Source organism: Notechis scutatus, chromosome 1, assembly GCF_049901735.1.
Source record: "Notechis scutatus isolate UNSWTSFEM ecotype Mainland chromosome 1, rNotScu1.2, whole genome shotgun sequence".
In the NCBI taxonomy this organism is placed as follows: domain Eukaryota; kingdom Metazoa; phylum Chordata; class Lepidosauria; order Squamata; family Elapidae; genus Notechis; species Notechis scutatus.
This window is the reverse complement of record NC_142009.1, coordinates 161,515,209-161,530,185: the sequence shown is the minus strand read 5'-3', so window position 1 is coordinate 161,530,185 and position 14,977 is coordinate 161,515,209.

Below are 14,977 nucleotides of genomic sequence, written 5' to 3'. Positions count from 1 at the left end.
GAACCTTCTTGTAATGTGCAGCAACAAAACCAATACAGAAATAAGCCAAATACAGAAAATGATATCTGCTTACAAGTAATATCGGTAGTTCTAAATACTGAACTTTTATCCATGGAAAAACAATCACATCATAGTCATTGATTTGTTTGGCAAAAACATGAACCTCTCAAAAATTGTGAAATTCAAGTACTACTTTGTGTGCAATGGAAATTTTAGTTTTGCATTTCCAATAAACAATTACTTTTCATTTTATTGTCAGTTATCTATCATGAATGCTTTACTCCTTAAGCAGGGTTTTCCCCCCTAACTAACAGATTCCATGGCCTGAAAAAAATTAAAGGCTGTTGTAGTTGACAATAGAATTAAGTTTAATTAAGATTTCTTCCATTATTTAAATTGTATGCCAGATAGTTCTGCACACAGAACTACACTGAGTTCAGCAGCGTTTACTCCCAAGTTATACCTTAACTTCCCTTTCCTAATAAGAAAGCTATCAATAAGTTTCTGTCTTTTAAACAATGTTTTCTTGTATCCAATTAATACTTTAAAATGGTATAATTTGTTTTTTTTATTTTACAAATTCAAATGCCTAACCTGATAATACTAGACAGAGGGAGAGAGAGAGGAAAGAAGGAAAAAAAGAAAGAAAAATAAATCTGACAGCCTAAGAGAATTTGGCACAACTATTTACTGATCTTAATCCTTCATTCCCCATACTTCTATCACTTAGATACCTGAGGTAATGAATAATTCCTAGAAGACATTTTTCATTTAAATTTCAACCATATCCTCCAGTCCTTTTGCATGGGGATTTTATTTTTTGGGAATCCATCATCCAGATTCAGTGTTTAGCTGGTAAGCAGCAAGTTCCTGCCATAGGTCATGTCAGACAGGTTGCTGTAGCACTTGAGTATTTATTTTATTATTTTATTATTTATTACTAGAATTTATTTTTTCAGATAAGGAGCTTCCTTGCAGCCACAGGTTGGCCTCCCGAGTCTTCTTCTGAGTCCTGATTGCCAAAGGACAAAACACTGGGTAGAAAGAAGAATTACTCTGAGGAGAGAGGCACAACTTGGGCATCTCTGACATGTAGTTGGAGCACAAAGGAAGCCCATGGGAGGTGCTCCTTGGTCACAACTCTCTGCCTTTCTATTGAGAAGCTAAACAGTTCCTCCTGAACTCTGAGCAAACAGATGTTCAAGGAGGTAAGTTGCAATGAACATTTTTACTCCAATCCTGTCTCCCTCACTTCCTTTAATGTGAAATTTTAATAGCCATCTCCATTTTTCACACACAAGAGACCTGTGTAAGGACAATGTAGTGACCGCCTCACTGCATACGGTACAGCTTGGCCCTTAAATCATATGCAAAGGATACTCCCACTGTTAATGTGCCTGTGGCAGTAAACATGGTTATGTTCCTAAACTTGAAAAACCGATGTTGAGAGAAAGCAGGCAACCCATTCAGCAGCGGCCAATTGTCCACAAACAAACACCAGTCTGACGTATATATATTGAGCCATATTGAGCCCACTGCTCACTTTATGAAAAAGCACAACTTTCATGGTCTAGATTATACTAGTCAGGCACAACTTTATCATCGCGTTCAGGGCCAATCTAGTATTGATAGGATAATATTTTTCCAGTTAACAAAACGCCAGAGCATTGGAACCATTGCAAATATGTTTAATCCCTTTCTTTACAACAATTTTTCCTGATTAAATTTTTCCCCAGGTTGCTGATTGCTCTACAGAGGAAATCTACCCTGTGAAACATACCTTCATTAAGTAAGGGATAGTCATTTTGATTGGAGACAAGGTATATGCACCTTCTTCCATTGCTTCAAAGTGGCACTTCTCTTCCCTTTGTTACTGGGGGAACAAAGAGATCTGCCATGCCACATGAAATCCCCATCCCCCTTCCTCTTTGTTGCAACCTCTAGCCTCCATGGTCTTACCATGAAAATCCAGGAACAAACCCATTTTTAATGGAAAACAAATAAAGTGACGTACTAAGTCTATGATAGTTTTAATGTATTTATAGTTCATGATATTCTCCTGAAAAGAGGAACATGGGTTGAACAATGTCAGCTGTATACAATACCATGCAGCAGAAGTCAAAACCAGAAGAATCCAGAATTCATAATCACAGAAGCAATATAAACACAGAAGCATTATATTACAGAGGCACTCATATATATATAGATAGATCAGTGAACTTAAGCCACACCCAGGTTCTGAGCAGTCTGGGTCACCAAACAGTCCCCATTGCCTGACCTGGTACGATGTCTATTCCAATTTATGAACCTTGTACATTGACAAACAATACTAGAACTTCTCCATAAATGATAGGCATCACCTTGTCCATAATTACCCAAATAAGTGATAAAAAAGGCAAACTTAAGATGCAAAACATTTTCTTCCGGTTTGAGCTTCTTCAGCGACAGACCGAAACCTTGTCTCTGCGAGGCTTCGATCCGTGCTCGCCGCTAGAACGCCCCAAGCCGGCTGGTTTCGGGGCTAAGCCACCCCGTAGAGGTGGTGAAGAGGGGGGAGACTGCCAGCAGGGTTGAGGAGAGCCGCATCTCTCCTCCCCAGCTGGCCATTACTCCCTTTCCCGAAGGCGGTTGCAGCGGTGGTCAGAAATGGCCGCCACAAAGAAGAACTCGACCGGAAAAGAATGTGCAGGAGGAAGATAAGAGGAGAAAGTTTTGGTTGACCGGGTCAAACAGCAAAAGCAACAAATAAGGTACCCTGGAATTGAAACTGTTAAAAAACAATAACATTGTTCCCTAAGAAGATTTTTAAGCTGCGAAGGAGAGAGAAAAGGGAAAAGATTTGGTTTTCTCCTTTTCCTATACTGACAGCTAAGAGACTTAAGCAAGAAATTGGAAAAAAATCCACTTGGACATCAATAGGCATTTAATGCTGAAAATAAAAAGTCAAAGGGATAATAAAGATTTCTGGATAAGTAAAAGCTTTTGAAAACAGGAAAGGAGAGAGGAAGAATAAAAGGGCAGGATCTGGAAGGGAGGAGACTGCCTGGAATTAAAAAAGAACTTACAGCAAAATCTCAACAAGACTTCCAAAAGATACATTCTAACTGAAATATCGCAACAAAAACCCCAGGAAGAGAAAGTCGAAAAAGAAATAAGAAGATATAACTCGGGACTATCTGGATTACTTGATGATTTCTGGATTCTTGGTTATTGTTTTGAATGACTAAAATCAATCGGGTGGTTGTTTAAAACTTTTTAAAATGGCTCCACTTTTAGAAGAACTGAAAATGGAACTTAAAAAGTACAAAGAAGATGCACAAGAAGGGAGAGGTTTTTTTGGCTTTGTATTTCAGTTTTTAGAAATGGAGATTTGGAATTATGAGAAACAACAAGAAATGCCTGCAGAACAAGAAGATTGCGACAAAGAAGAAGCCATCTTTAGTGAACAAGTAATCTTAGATGGGGCGGGGGGGAAAGGAAAGGGGGGGAAGAGAATGGAAAGTTTAAGATTGGGAAAAACAACTCCAAAAAAAAAAAGAGTGAAAAATATGTATAAAATCAGAAAGCAACAGAAGAGGGAAATGCAGAAGAGAGAATTAGAACTAGAGAGACAAGAGGGTAAAAAGGGGAGGGAGAAGATGAGAGGGAAGAAAGAAAGGAAAAGAAGTTATAAAGGACAGAAGCAAAATATAGAGAAACAGGGCCTATTTAGAGATAATGGATGAAAACTTAATGGAAAAAGGGATTCTGCAAAGGTACATAAGATAGTATGGTTATATTTGAAGCAGAAATAATTTTAGAAAATATGAAACAATGTATGATTAAAATGTCTGATAAAATAGCTATCGTAATTCAGTGGAATGCTTGCCAATAAATAAATGTAACAAAAGGTATAGTTAATGATTTATAAAACATATGTGAAGAGAAATAAGGGAAAAATTAATTATGGAGATTATATGTGTCTTTAAGGAAGTATGATATTTAATTGAAAAGAAGTGTTAAAGATGTTAAGATTTTAATGATTATTAATGATAAAACTGAACTGGAATGGAATGAGGGTTTATAATTACATATATTTACAATCTTTCTTTTTTTTTTTTTTAAAGAATATAGTGTGTATTATAAGAATGTACCAAGCAGAATTCAATTGGAAGTTATGTATTATGTATTATATTGAAGGTCATAAACTTAAGGTATATATTGAAGTTTAAATAAGAGTTGAATGGATGTAATTAAAAGATATAAAGGTGTCAAACTCCAATTAGTAACTACAGGAGAAAATTTGTTTAATGAGAAAAGATAATATGAAATTGAAACAGAACAGACAAAAGTATAAATATAATGATTTGAATTGAGATGAAATAATCAAAATAAAATTGAGAAAATTAAAAGAGGGGAAAAACTATATAGAAAATGTAAAATAGTATAAGATATGGAATAGAATACAAAAAGGAGCATGAAATTGAGTTTTGTGTCTGTATAAAGAAGTTCAACCCGGGACCATGCCATTTTCAAAAAAGATGTTTTACTTGTATTTTGTATGTGTGAAAACCCAAATAAAACTTTATTAAAAAAAAAGATGCAAAACATTTGCCCACTCCTGAATTATACAGTGGTTGGTTCCCAAAATCTAAAGGACTGGTACTACCACCAGAAAGTGGCAGCTCTAAGCCTCAGCTTCTTTCAAGTGAAGAGCCACTATGAGTCTCTAGACCATAAGAGCTTCTAGAATGGGAATATAGTCCTGCAGATAAATTGATCTGGAAAAAAAAGATCAAATGTACTGGAAGTCTGTTAAATTAGTCTTATATACAGGGGTGGGATTCTACCAGTTTGGACCAGTTCTATAGATCCAGTTATGATTCTGCGCAGTTCGGAGAACTGGCAAATTGTGCCCCTGGCTGGCCCCGCCCCTCTCCGCCCACCCCTTCCCTCCCCACCCAGTTAGTCCTTATTGCACATGCGTGATATTATGCATGTTCGACATCATTGACTGCATTCTCCCCCGCCCAGTCACTCCTTAAGGTATTACTTTTCCCCCCCTCCTGACGATCAGCTGTTCCGATGATCAGCTGTGCCAGGATCCCCCTCGCTGTCTTACTGCTTCACCCAGGAGACTTGCCTGAGGCCCAGGAGACAAAAAGGGGCATGCACGCTCCGTTTCTTTGCCTTTCTGGGCCCCAGGGAAGCTTCCTGGGAGCAAAAATGCCCCCCCAGGAGGCTTCCCTGAAGCCCAGGAGGCCCAAAAATGGGGGGGGGGATGCTGCAAAAAAAAAAGAAGCCACGGTCACCCAGTCACATGGCCATGCCCATATAGCCATGCCCATATAGCCACGCCCACAGAACCAGTTGTTAAAAAAATTGAATCTCACCCCTGCTTTTATACATGTATGTGAAAGAGAGGGCATGCTGCCAACCAGTCATGCTTCCAAGCAGAAATGTAGCCAGTTCATGGAGGAACCTTCATAGTTTTGGGAACAGAAATACAAGGAAGGAATCATTGGGAATATGAGCTTCCTACAAGAACAGAATCACTAGAAGATACTGGTTAAACCCCTCAGTTGACTGCCTCCAGTACTGCTTTCCTTGCCTACTGAACTATACAGTAAGCATGTTGTTTTGTTTATTTCATTGGAAACCACCTTAACCAACACAGGGGATGGGAAATGTTTACTTTAGAATGCACTAAGACTGAAAAGCACAAGAAATTAAATGAATAAACATATATTTATTTTTGAACTCAGAACAAGTAACCCAAAGAAAAATAAACAATGAGCTCAATGTTCTAACCACAGTGACTCCCACTTTCATGTCTGTCCTTAACCATCAGCCTTTTAATAATCCTTTCTGACATTCTCATCTGAGGTCCTTTATTACAACTTGATTGTACCCTAACAACACAGATTTTCCTTTACTTTTTTCAGGCTTTTATATGTTGGAAGAAACTTTTTTATTATTATTTTTGACATTTGTTTCAACCCTAAGCTTAGTCTTAGCTGTCCTCACTTTATCTTTGCAGATTCAAGCTATATGCTGGTATTCTGCCTTAGTTATGCGTCCCTCTTTCCACGTTTATACTTGTCCTTTTTGTCGTTCAGTTTATTAGAGAGTTCTTTATGCAATTGTGCTAGTTTCTCTCTGGGATCTCTTTTTTTTCCAATGGTATTGTGCTAGACTGGGCTTTTATAATTTCATTTTGTTTCCCAAGCTTTTTGAGTTATTTTCCCTTTCAAGATTTTCATCCATGGAATCCTTCTCAAGCACTTTCTAAATTTGTTGAAATCTCTTAAAGTCCAAAACTCTAGTTTGCCTTTGTTCTATAGCTTATGCTTATCGCGCGATTAGCGAACCAGTTGTTACACCGGCAGCATCCCACCACTGCTGAGATTATACCTAATCAAAAGGTGTGGTTTAATTTCAAATTTAAATTCCAAAACTTTCTGCATTGGACTTGTGTGTCCTGTTATACAATATTTATTCTGTTTGACTGCATTTCCAAAATTTACTGTTTTGTCTATGCAGGAAATTGATCTAAAATTGATGGAATTTTATACCAATTTCAGGAAATTGTAAAATCTTTCTAATTTTAGCAGTGAGAAGACACAGTGAAAACTCCTTAATTTGTAACACACAGACAGACTGAATCAAAATTCCAACTGGGAAACTGAGCATCATAGGCCAAGCTAAATCCAAAAATACTAGGGAATTCTTAGAAGCTTGGCACTCAAATACATTAGCCATTAATAGGCCCACATAAATAAAGGACATTTTAAAAAGGCAACAAAAGGGCTAAAAAGGAAACAAACAAACAAAAACATCAGAACATCTTCTCACCATCTAGCAGCACCCAGATATAGAGGGATTAACATCAGGATTAACACTAGGATTAACACAATCAAGCAATACATAACAACCTAATTAAGAAACTACCAAGGAGAAAACAATATCTGCACCAACAGGACAAAATATTGTATATAAACAGAGAGCAAATTCCCTTCCTTTCTAGCACTGAAGATATTGCCCAGACAGGTAATGAAATGTCTACAAGCAAACAATCAAGCTCAGAGAGCACCAAAGACTCCGTGGATTCAATTCGTTCAGAAAGAATAGTCTTGCAGGATATTACTATAAATTTCCCTGTCATTTTTTTCTTAAGTGATCTTTGTTCTTTTCCTAGACGGGAACACCCTGTCCTCTGGTATTCACAAACTGGTAACCATGCATTACAAAAGCAATTATATACTGGCTACCTATTAGTTACTCAGTCAAGTTTAAGATTGTTGGCTAACTGAAGCCAGTTACTTAGCAGTTTAATATCCTTGTTATATAACTAAAAATAAATCATAGAATTCTGCTGCTTATAATCCATAATCCATGTTTGTAAACATCTTGAATTTAAGAAGACCTTCTCAACAACAGAAAATTCTTGTAGGTGTTCTTCCCATTTGATGCTGTGTTGGGTTTTTCTGGAATTGGTATACAGAATCCAGGAATGAATTCCTGGAACAGAATTTACTTTGGAACATAGAATTCCTGCTAAACCAAACCAGTTGACACTTGAATTTAAAAAGCCTTCTCAACAACAGAAAATTTTTAGGTGTTCTTTCTTTTGATGTGTTGTTTTTCTTGGAACATGGTGTGTCTGTATTCCACATAGTTGTCTGTATGTCCAAGTCAGTTTTGACTCCTGGCAACTTCTTGGACTAGGCCCTGCAGTTTTCTTGGCAAGATTTTCAGTAGTGGCTTGTTATTCCTCCTTCCTAGGGCTGAGAGAAATTGACTGGGGCCAAGGTCACCCAGCTGACTTCCTGCCTGAGGCAGGAATAGAACTCACCTTCTGTTTTCTAGCCTAGTGCCTTTAACCACTACACTAAACTGGCCCACATAGTAAGCATACCCAAATGTACATATTATGTACTCCTCCCATATAAGACCATATAGGGAAACAAGACAAACACTTGACAACCACAATCTCTAGCAAGTCCTCTTAAACCTGTCAACAGGAAATTAAGCCTAAGCACACAACCTTTGGTGCTGGTGGGCTAATCAGATTGGAATGACCTGTGATATTCTTTTCAAGTGTTGCCTAGGTGACACTTGAAAAGAAGTGTTGCCTTGAAGCTGTCCATCCAGGTAGACCGAACCAACCAGATTGATAAGTGACACTTCCTAACACAGGATGAAGTCCTCTTTTTATGCTATTCCATGATATCTGTCTAAGGTTGTTTCCCCATCAGCTATGGAAAACTTTGCTCTTCTGTTTGGGACCTTTTTAAAATGTCTTTGAATTCTTTGTAATTTCTGAGTTTATTTGTTTTCTTGCTCTGTTTATTTATATCCTGCCTTTGTGATTTAAACATTGTTTGTCTATATTTATATTTGTAATTCTTATAAAATAATTATTCTTCATTACATTACACCACAATATGAGTTTGTTCATCAGCTGCCTGAGATGTAAGTTAAAGGCATCCTTGCAGATTGTGACTTTCCAAAGGTGGAGAATTCTTAGGCAGAACAGTTTTGGAACAGCACCTGACCTGCCTGATTATCAGAAGTTCTAATTGTTGATCAACATCATTTGCATCTGGCCCTTCTAGGACAGCTGCACATTTCTGGGTAAGATAAATTACAAAGTAAAGAAAACAAGAGTTCTAAAGATGTCATAAATGTTTCAAGAAAATGAAAATCAGCTTGGTGGGGCTACGGAAGCATATAAGACAAATTGTCCAACGTGTTTAAAAGTTTACTTTATTGAACCAGAATTATTCATTTATTTCTAATTTAGAGCTAGCTTGCTGAAGATTGCGGCATTATAATTAACTATAGTCATTCAATAACTCCACCCCAGTCAGTATCACCAGCCTAATTGACTCTGTTTTCAAAAGACTGCTGACTTGTTTTGGTTCAAAGTTGACTCCCACAATTTATTGTGAGATGTAATTGCCACTGACAGATTACACCGCTAGCAATTGGCACTTATTATGCACATCATTTTTGCATCATATGATCTCAGGACTGTAAACAAATAAAGCATTTTTCCCTAGTGAAAATTCAAATCGCGAAAACAAAGTGTTCCACTTAATTAGTACTGAATCTCAAGCAATTTTGGCATTACATATTTCACATCTTCATTAAAACAGGGCCAGCGGTTTCTAACAGCATTTGTGGTAAATAAGGTTAGTGATTGTTGTATTGCTAATCCATGGATGAATCATGGATATCTAGAAGTGTCCCTTGATTGTGGCAATAATCATCTTGCCTGAATTTAACAATTCATCTTGGAACAACTGCTAAAGATTGGCTTATTAGCAATTTGTCCTTAGCGGCAGCTTCAGGATATTAATAAAGTTGTCAAGACAAGGCTATTTCCATTTCATATGGAAACTGTGTGGTATCATTTGTTTTTCTTAGCTGACCTTCTGTGCTAATAAACCCACTCTGTGTTTGCTGCTTCTGCTACATCCAACATTCAGGAAACTAATAATGCATAATGACTACCTTCCTGTATTCAGTTCCTAAATGGATCCAAACAGATGGATAGCAGACAGGCCTCCCCAGCAGTTCCTGTGAATCAGTGCTGAGCACAGCAAGAAAAACAAGTGGATGCTTGATATGGCTACTGATCTGACAATGTAATCATGCTCAAATAGAGTGTCAAGCACAAAGAAGGGGAACAGGGGTGTGTGTACAAATTGTTGCCATTTTAAATTAGGCCTTCAATTTAATATGTTCAATCAGTGCATTGAGCTGTGACTTTTAAGTTAATAATTATTACTGTTCTTGAAGAAAGTGTATGAGAATCCAGTTACTCCTGTAACATTTGTTTATAGTGAGCTATTTTTGAAGTGCGCTAAAATATAAATAGCATTTTCAAATTACTGTTAAAAGACTGCCGGAGTTGTTTGCCATGCAATACCATCTTTTGCGATGCAATCTGACACATCTCCACTTGGCTATGTATCACACTGAATTCATTGTTGCTTGCTGCATTTTCCAATCATCCCTCCAGGTGCACTGGAGCATTCATTGCCACCCAGCACAGCCAAAGGTTTTGCTGGCTTGAGAGCTCAAGGCTGCTGATTCTGCTTCACCTTCTGAAAGCATTTGCATTTTGCACCAAGACAAATTCCTTGTGTGTCCAATCACACTTGGCCAATAAATAATTCTATTCTATTCTACCAGAAGGCATCAGAGTCAGACTGGGGAAAACCGGCATTCTATGGGACTATCTATGGATTTTTACTTCGAAGTGGATGGAGTTCATTTCTTTCGCATGAACTCTTCCCCAGGATTACTACTTCAAGGGGCATAATCTCTCTGGAGTTTGTATGGTTCTGCTTACTATTTTAGAAAGAAATAGACCAGCTTAAAATTCTTTGGCTCAAGCTACCCAGCAATTCTCAATCCAAGATTAAATGTGCACACCACACATTATCATGTTTTTACTGTGCTTTACTATTTTACTCAACAAAAATTAATCAGTGTTTAGGGGCTTATAGGGAAGTAAGTAGCCTTGTTCAGGATTAGAGCAATAAGACATCTTCACATTTCTTAAGAACTTTCTTAACTTTTTGAAACCTATCCGATCCAGTGTTCTCTAAAATGTCTACAGTACTTTCATTGTGACAGCTGGCTTCCTCTATACATTCCAACAGCTTATTTTGACTCAAGTTTATGAGAATAGTATACAATTTTTCCATGATGCATGTCATAATGTTTGAAAAATAATAATACTTCATCTAATTGATAAAGTTTACATAACTATATCTGGTAAAGAGGAATATATATGTTGATATCTTTTCAATTTTTGTTATGTCTGAATAATTGCTTAATTCTGCAATTCAAACCATTGCTTCTATAAACAAGTCCCTTTTTCAAAATGCATGTTTGATTTGTTTAAATTTCCAAAAATTAAACTGAAATATAAAGAGAAATATGAAATGCTAGACAGCTACACAAGAACTATAGCAAGAAGATATCCTGGACAGAGAGAAGGCTAGAATGTGAATAAGGTATCATTGTATTGGCAAATACGTTGCTAGAACAAATGAACATGGATATTTCATCAAGGATGAATCATTCTTAATTCTTGGGATGATTTAGGATAGTTAAGAAGCTATGGTAAATTTTCTACGAGTTGATAATAAGAACAGTTTGTTTACAGAGGGGTTTGAAATTTTAATCTTGTCTTATTATTAATGTTCTTGCTAATTATTTTGTCATTAATATAGTATATTGTTGTGGTTCGCCGGCAGCAGGTGCGGATGGCTGAGGTCTCGGAGAGCGAGGACTCAGATGAGGGGCCTGTGTGTGATGCAGGGATGGAGCCAGGACCATCAGGGAGTGGAATGCTGCCTTCGGAGATTGTGGAGGCTGGCAGCAGTGATGAAGAGGTCCCCAAGGAGCCTGTGCCCAGTGCACGTGCACACAGGACTGCTCAAAGGAAAGAGTAGCTGCAGCAGTACGGGCGACTCGGGAGTAAGGCTGCAAGGTAATGGCCCCTCCCTTAAGAGATAAAAGCCAGCTGAGAAACCGGAGTTCTTTGCAGGAAGCAAAGAAGGTTTTGCACTCAAGCCTTGTGGACATTCGGAGTATCTTGGTTGGTGTTTGGAGACTCTTTGTGTTTGAAATATTTCTTAGTAACTGTATGTAGTATTCTTGGCAGCTTTGCACAACCTTGGCAAGGCTAGTTCTTATCAGAGATAATTAGTTTGAAACAGCCTTTTAACTGTGAAGGAACGGAATTTGTAAAGAATCATTAAAATGTTTTGCTGTTACCTGTTTCGTGTTTGTTTCCTTGGAACAAGGTTTGGGCCAGAACATATATAGTTCTCAGATGTATAATTTGCAAATAGAATTAATAGTTTAGTAGTTTAAAATCCTTTGAACCTGTTTTGCAAGGGATGGAAAACTAATATTGTTGTAATATATTACTCACTATTCAGCTGGAGGGAAATATGTGTACAGTATATATGTCAGTTTTTATGTACATTTTAATATCTTGCTTGTTTTGGTTTTTTTCTTTGTCACTTTAACAATGTTTTGGTGTTTTTCATTTACCTTTAAAAAAAATTAAAATAGATGAAACAAAAAGAAGAAAGTGGCATAAACAAAAGGACCATGTCCCAAACTTCAAGCTACTCTGAAAGTTAGCTAGATGTATGTTGGAATCTGAATGACTGAGTGTGTGATTCATAGAAATGTGTTCATCAACAAAGTTCAGATCAATGCACAACTGAAATTGAGCCCAGAATTTAGGTTGCTAAGTGAGAAATTTGTTGTGAGTTTTGCCCCATTTTACGACTTTTCTTGCCACATTTGTTAAGTGAATCCCTGCAGTTGTTAGTCACACGGTTGTTAAGTGAATCTGGCTTCCCCAATGACCTTGCTTGTCAGAAGATTGCAAAAGGGGATCCTGTCTGTGACCTCAGAACACTGCAACCGTGATAAATGTGAATTAATTGTCAAGCCTCTGAATGTAAATCACATGACAGTGGGGATGCTGCAATGGCAGTAAGTGTGAATAATGGTCATAAGTCACTTTTTTTCAGTGCCATTGAACGGTCACTAAGCAAACTGTTGTAAGTTGAGGACTACCTGTAAATTCCAGCGAAGAAAAATAGCAATTAGCAAATGGAAAATGTTGTGACATCTCCAGCCAGCAGATGGCACTGAAGAGTCTCCTTAGCTTCAAGATGGCAATTAAAAGTTTAAAAGAAGGAGTTCCAGTAGCAGCGTGGAAGAAATCCCCTCTAGATTCCATTAACTGGATGCTTGTTTTTGGAACACTGACCTATCCTGTGCTTTTATACCAGGGATCAAGAAATGCTGCCAACAATGTGTGTAAGGGAGAATCTATGCTTTCTTTGGCTTCACTCCATCTTGACACCCATCCCATCATGTCAGCTATCACAACTAAATAAAAGGGGCTCTAAAATGGAGTTGCTGAAACACGGGAGTTAGCAATTCAGCAGGCAATGTGGAGGTTTGCCAACATAGGGGAAAACTAGTAATTTATTATAATTTTAAGTAAAGAGGAGCAAGGCAGAATGGCTTAGTGCAGATCTTAGAGGTAGTGATTCAATGTTAGCTGCCTGGTGCACATGTATTGGTTGACTTGGCAGCACACTATCACCTCTAACAGATCTGCAAACATGATGTGCTTGTAGTGTGGTGTTGTATGAATAAATCAGAAAACAGTTCAGGAAGCCAAACTTGGACATATTTTAAACTGGATTCAGAAAGATTGAGAGACAGAAAGTCAAAGTAATAAATCTGAAAACTCTGCGCAAAGCTTCCCACCTTAGTATGGTAGCAATACCAACATGTAACATCTACACACTTTCTGGCAACTCCCCATCCCAGCTTTCAAGAGTTTAAGTGAGGAAACTCTAACCTATTCCAGAGGTGTCAAATTTACCACACATTGTCGTCACGTGACGTATCACAACTTTTTCCCCCTTCGCTAAACCAGGAGTGGGCGTGGGCCAGCGCGTGATGCATCAGGCCCATAGGCTGCAAGTTTGACACCCCTCACCTATTCAATCTCTGCTATATGACTGGAGATGCTAAAGGAGAGAAATGGGAAGGAATGCATGCAGGGTTATGCAGCTGCTGCAACTACCTCTCTTGGTTCCTGTGGGAATTATTCTTTGTTCTTTGTGTACGTGCCAGGACAACGGAGCCTTCTGGTGGTTGGCTGCAACACGAAGCAAGGAACAAGGACAAACTGTTGCCATTTCTTACCCAGAATTGTAGCAAACTTAAACTTTGCAGCTTTGTATGCTTACACGAATAATCAGTGCATTTTGTGTGATGTAATGCATTTGTGATAGGACGCTAACAAAAATTGCTACGTTAACAAAGATTGCTTCTAATAAAAGAGGATTTCAGAGTTTGCTCTGGGCTTTCATCCCGAGACAACCTTGCGTTGTGTCTTCTTTTCATGAGAGACCACCACAACTGGTGACCCCGACGTGATCCACTAAAAGCGATACGTGTTTGGCACACCCATTCTCATCGTCTGGAATAGACTTGGTGCACCCCATCCGCTTGAATCGCTGGCGACAATGGATCCCTCGTGAGTATGGGTGGTAGATTCTCTAAGGAGCAGGCAGCTCACATTCAGGAAATCAGAGAATTGACCAAACGAAATTTTTTTACCTTTAAAAAGGGGGGCTCCCTTCATGCCCCCCTCACAAAAACCTCTATTGAGGAACTCCTAGAATACATTTGGCAACACTGCCCTTCTTATCCGGCTAAAGGCAGTATCAAAACTACAGTATGGAAGGAGATTGGAAAATACCTTCACGCAAGTCCTCGGGCCCCTTCGTCTATATTAATTGCTTGGAGGGTGGTTTTTGAGGCTCTCTCCTCTCTAGAGCAACCCCTACTTGGCCCCCTTTCTGCACCCCCTCCCTATTTGAATCCTGCTGTACAACTCTTGCCCCCGCTGTGACACCTGTGTCTCTTAAACCGACTGCCCCCCCCCCCCGGAGGCAAATGAGGTCAGTAAATCTCCCCCGACAGCTCCTAAAAATCCATCAAGAGATGTCAAGGTGGGAAATCCTAAAATAAATACACCCCATGCTGGGAGAGTTCAAGCAGCTATGCAAGCAGCTTTTCAAACAGGACAGCTGGAGGGGCAGGAGATTGACTCCATGCAATTGTTTCCCGTTCAGAGGCAAGTTGATAATACAGGAAATTTACAGGCTGTCTGGAATCCACTGCCTTTATCTCTTTTACGGGAAGTAAAGAAATCTGTGAGGGAGTTTGGCATACAAAGTCCATATGTCCAGGGTTTGCTTCACAGTCTGGGGCAAGCTCAAAAGATGATTCCACAAGATTGGAAAGACTTAATGAGAATGATTCTGAACGGAACACAATACGTGGTATTTGATGCAGAATATCAAAGAGAAGCAATTAACAGAGGAAATAATTTAGGGGGTTTGTATATACCTGATCAAATCTATGGGGC